Source organism: Schistocerca gregaria, unplaced genomic scaffold (assembly GCF_023897955.1).
Source record: "Schistocerca gregaria isolate iqSchGreg1 unplaced genomic scaffold, iqSchGreg1.2 ptg000649l, whole genome shotgun sequence".
Classification (NCBI taxonomy): Eukaryota; Metazoa; Arthropoda; class Insecta; order Orthoptera; family Acrididae; genus Schistocerca; species Schistocerca gregaria.
The window spans coordinates 702,501-707,500 of record NW_026062034.1 but is presented as its reverse complement, the minus strand read 5'-3'; the positions used below and the strand labels follow the sequence as shown (position 1 = coordinate 707,500).

The 5,000-nt window shown below is 54.1% G+C and overlaps 2 non-coding genes across 2 annotated transcripts; both read right to left on the bottom strand.

Moving 5' to 3' along the window:
• Nucleotides 1-86: 86 nt before the first annotated feature.
• LOC126317829 (5.8S ribosomal RNA) lies at nucleotides 87-241 on the bottom strand. Its single transcript, XR_007556943.1, has one exon. It is a non-coding gene; the product is annotated as a 5.8S ribosomal RNA (ribosomal RNA).
• A 368-nt stretch (nucleotides 242-609) lies between these two features.
• LOC126317898 (small subunit ribosomal RNA) lies at nucleotides 610-2,498 on the bottom strand. Its single transcript, XR_007557006.1, has one exon. It is a non-coding gene; the product is annotated as a small subunit ribosomal RNA (ribosomal RNA).
• Between the last annotated feature and the right edge of the window lie 2,502 nt (nucleotides 2,499-5,000).

The following is a 5,000-nucleotide window of genomic DNA, read 5'->3' as shown; positions in this document are numbered from 1 at the left end:
AGGAGACGCGGCCGGCCACACAGGCGACCACGACACTCCCACGTCTCCGAAGCGGGACAAACGCCGCGCGCTACAGTATACGTAGCCGACCCTCAGCCAGACGTGGCCCGGGAACGGAATCCATGGACCGCAATGTGCGTTCGAAACGTCGATGTTCATGTGTCCTGCAGTTCACATGTCGACGCGCAATTTGCTGCGTTCTTCATCGACCCACGAGCCGAGTGATCCACCGTCCTGGGTGATCTTTTCCTTTTCAGTCTCCCACTGTCTCTTTCAAGACAGTAGCATTTGCGGGACTGAGGCGTCTGACGGCCCCTGTTCCACTATTTTTTTTTGTGTCCAACGGCCTCACAGCCGATGGGCGTCGCACGGCTCCACACCGGAGCGGACAGGCACTCGGGCGAACGTCATTCAAAACCGGCGCCAGGCGCCAGGTACCGCAGGCCAGCCGCTCCAGAGCTTCAGCGCTCGTACCACACAACAACAACACTTCCGCTAGTTTTGAGAGGCACGCGTGGTTCCGCACGCGGCGCACGGCCACTGCCGTACAGGTAGCGTGTTGCGCGACACGACACGACACGCACATCGAAAGACATGCAGTCTAGTCGGTAATGATCCTTCCGCAGGTTCACCTACGGAAACCTTGTTACGACTTTTACTTCCTCTAAATGATCAAGTTTGGTCATCTTTCCGGTAGCATCGGCAACGACAGAGTCGATGCCGCGTACCAGTCCGAAGACCTCACTAAATCATTCAATCGGTAGTAGCGACGGGCGGTGTGTACAAAGGGCAGGGACGTAATCAACGCGAGCTTATGACTCGCGCTTACTGGGAATTCCTCGTTCATGGGGAACAATTGCAAGCCCCAATCCCTAGCACGAAGGAGGTTCAGCGGGTTACCCCGACCTTTCGGCCTAGGAAGACACGCTGATTCCTTCAGTGTAGCGCGCGTGCGGCCCAGAACATCTAAGGGCATCACAGACCTGTTATTGCTCAATCTCGTGCGGCTAGAAGCCGCCTGTCCCTCTAAGAAGAAAAGTAATCGCTGACAGCACGAAGGATGTCACGCGACTAGTTAGCAGGCTAGAGTCTCGTTCGTTATCGGAATTAACCAGACAAATCGCTCCACCAACTAAGAACGGCCATGCACCACCACCCACCGAATCAAGAAAGAGCTATCAATCTGTCAATCCTTCCGGTGTCCGGGCCTGGTGAGGTTTCCCGTGTTGAGTCAAATTAAGCCGCAGGCTCCACTCCTGGTGGTGCCCTTCCGTCAATTCCTTTAAGTTTCAGCTTTGCAACCATACTTCCCCCGGAACCCAAAAGCTTTGGTTTCCCGGAGGCTGCCCGCCGAGTCATCGGAGGAACTGCGGCGGATCGCTGGCTGGCATCGTTTATGGTTAGAACTAGGGCGGTATCTGATCGCCTTCGAACCTCTAACTTTCGTTCTTGATTAATGAAAACATACTTGGCAAATGCTTTCGCTTCTGTTCGTCTTGCGACGATCCAAGAATTTCACCTCTAACGTCGCAATACGAATGCCCCCGCCTGTCCCTATTAATCATTACCTCGGGTTCCGAAAACCAACAAAATAGAACCGAGGTCCTATTCCATTATTCCATGCACACAGTATTCAGGCGGGCTTGCCTGCTTTAAGCACTCTAATTTGTTCAAAGTAAACGTGCCGGCCCACCGAGACACTCAACAAAGAGCACCCTGGTAGGATTTAAACGGGGTCCGCCTCGGGACGCGAAAGCACCCCTTCGGCTCGCCCCACCGGCAGGACGTCCCACGATACATGCCAGTTAAACACCGACGGGCGGTGAACCAACAGCGTGGGACACAAATCCAACTACGAGCTTTTTAACCGCAACAACTTTAATATACGCTATTGGAGCTGGAATTACCGCGGCTGCTGGCACCAGACTTGCCCTCCAATAGATACTCGTTAAAGGATTTAAAGTGTACTCATTCCGATTACGGGGCCTCGGATGAGTCCCGTATCGTTATTTTTCGTCACTACCTCCCCGTGCCGGGAGTGGGTAATTTGCGCGCCTGCTGCCTTCCTTGGATGTGGTAGCCGTTTCTCAGGCTCCCTCTCCGGAATCGAACCCTGATTCCCCGTTACCCGTTACAACCATGGTAGGCGCAGAACCTACCATCGACAGTTGATAAGGCAGACATTTGAAAGATGCGTCGCCGGTACGAGGACCGTGCGATCAGCCCAAAGTTATTCAGAGTCACCAAGGCAAACGGACCAGACAAGCCAATCCGATTGGTTTTGATCTAATAAAAGCGTCCCTTCCATCTCTGGTCGGGACTCTGTTTGCATGTATTAGCTCTAGAATTACCACAGTCAAGTAACGTGGGTACGATCTAAGGAACCATAACTGATTTAATGAGCCATTCGCGGTTTCACCTTAATGCGGCTTGTACTGAGACATGCATGGCTTAATCTTTGAGACAAGCATATGACTACTGGCAGGATCAACCAGGGAGCTGCGTCAACTAGAGCTGAGCAGCCGGCCGCCCGGGAGTGTGTCCCGGGGGCCCGCGCGAACACGCAAGCGTCCGCTCAATTATTCTGCAAACAGGAGGAGGCCGAGCTCCCCTGCACGATACACCTCGAAACCCTCTCAGGTCCCGGCGGCGCGCAGCGCCGTCCTAGGTACTTGGTCGGTTTCGAGAGAGGCGCAATCGCCCGGAGTTAGGCGAGTAGACGGTTTTAGTGCGAACACCCTTGCTCCCAACTGAGCTTGCCGCTGCCGACAGAGGCCCGGGAGCGTGCTGTCGTGGCATTGCCGGCGGGAGACAACACGCGCCACCTATGGTGACCGGCAGCTCCAACGCCAGCGCCACACAAGGGCAAAGCCCCACTTGGGTGCAGAAGCGAACTCTCCCAGCACAGCGCACGCGCCAACACGTCCGCACAACTGCGATACAAACCACCTGCGAGAACCGCTGGGGCGACCGAGCAGCAGACGGCGTCGCGGCGCCGAGTGCCAGGCGGCGGCGCATCCTCAACGCACACAGTCCTCAATCAGACCAGCACACTGCAGATGTCCACCGCGCTTCGCACCGGGCTCGGCTGAACCAACTTTGGCCGCCAGGCGCCGCGTGCAGGGTGCGCCGCAGCGTAGCTGCGCCGCCTGCCGAGCCCGTCGGCTGGCGCTCCTGCCACTCGGCGCCCCCCACCAGCCGCCTGTTGCGCGTGCGCCCACGCAGCGCGCGGCCAACACGCCGGGCGGCCCCCCTTCACCGGCCGGGAACAGTCCCACCAAGCCACCGCCGCGTATCGCTTCATACCCACATGGGCCTAGTCACGTGTGTGGATGTGGCGGGTACCGCTGAAACAACCGGTTAATAGCTGTACCGATCGTCGCCATCACAGATTCACCTCCAGCGTGAACAACCGCTCAACAACGGATTTCCAGTTCATTTGCGTATCTTGGGCAGTAAACGTAGATGTCCACCTACATTTGCGAATTCAACAATTCTTGCATGCCAGGATGTCATGTGTCACGACACGCTACATCAGACCACATACACACTGCGACATGTGCAGAAGAGAACACGTGGAAGGTGGCCCGCGCACGTATGCGATGTCCCTTCCGCGATCCACTGTCAACCGGCATCTGCGGCATGTCCCAGATATGGAACGCGGTCCACCAGGGTAGCACTTTGTGTGAGGCAATACGACAAAGTCGGAATACACGCGTCACTACATCACACGGCTCACGCTGACCTGACCTGACTCACCGCACCACCACCCCCAGCGACCCAGGGTGACATACAATGCGTTCGTACGTTCCTCCCACACGCCTCTACGGCGTACCACAGTGCAACCTAGCTGTTATTGGGAGACGAGACAAGTAGCATCGAGCACAACATATGGAAATTGAGATTCGACACCGTTGGGCACAGCCAGCGTACGGTCACACGTATCACACTACTTCACTCTGTACGTAACTACCGATGATCGGTACAGCGTGTGGGTTACGCGTACGACATCAGCGGACAATGGACACAGACCATACCACGACGTACACTGAGGGCGTCGACATCTGAACGCAACTGAACAGCTGCGAGGCTCATTTAACACTCAAACGCCAGACCGACCAGCTTGAGAGGACGGAGACACAAAGAGAGGGGCAGAGGGGGGGGGGGGCGATATAGTCCTATTGCAGTACAATTGACAGTGGATAGCGGGAATATGTGGAAAGTAAGCAACACTCGCAAGACATCTACATGAGGATAACAACGACACCAGAGATTCCGAGCAGTGAACTATGTTAGGCAAAGGGACAACGTGGGTTAGGTTAAGGGACAACGTGGGTTAGGTTAAGGGACAACGTGGGTTAGGTTAAGGGACAACGTGGGTTAGGTTAAGGGACAACGTGGGTTAGGTTAAGGGACAACGTGGGTTAGGTTAAGGGACAACGTGGGTTAGGTTAAGGGACAACGTGGGTTAGGTTAAGGGACAACGTGGGTTAGGTTAAGGGACAACGTGGGTTAGGTTAAGGGACAACGTGGGTTAGGTTAAGGGACAACGTGGGTTAGGTTAAGGGACAACGTGGGTTAGGTTAAGGGACAAATTGAGTTAGGTTAAGGGACAAATTGAGTTAGGTTAAGGGACAAATTGAGTTAGGTTAAGGGACAAATTGAGTTAGGTTAAGGGACAAATTGAGTTAGGTTAAGGGACAAATTGAGTTAGGTTAAGGGACAAATTGAGTTAGGTTAAGGGACAAATTGAGTTAGGTTAAGGGACAAATTGAGTTAGGTTAAGGGACAAATTGAGTTAGGTTAAGGGACAACGTGGGTTAGGTTAAGGGACAAATTGAGTTAGGTTAAGGGACAAATTGAGTTAGGTTAAGGGACAAATTGAGTTAGGTTAAGGGACAAATTGAGTTAGGTTAAGGGACAAATTGAGTTAGGTTAAGGGACAAATTGAGTTAGGTTAAGGGACAAATTGAGTTAGGTTAAGGGACAAATTGAGTTAG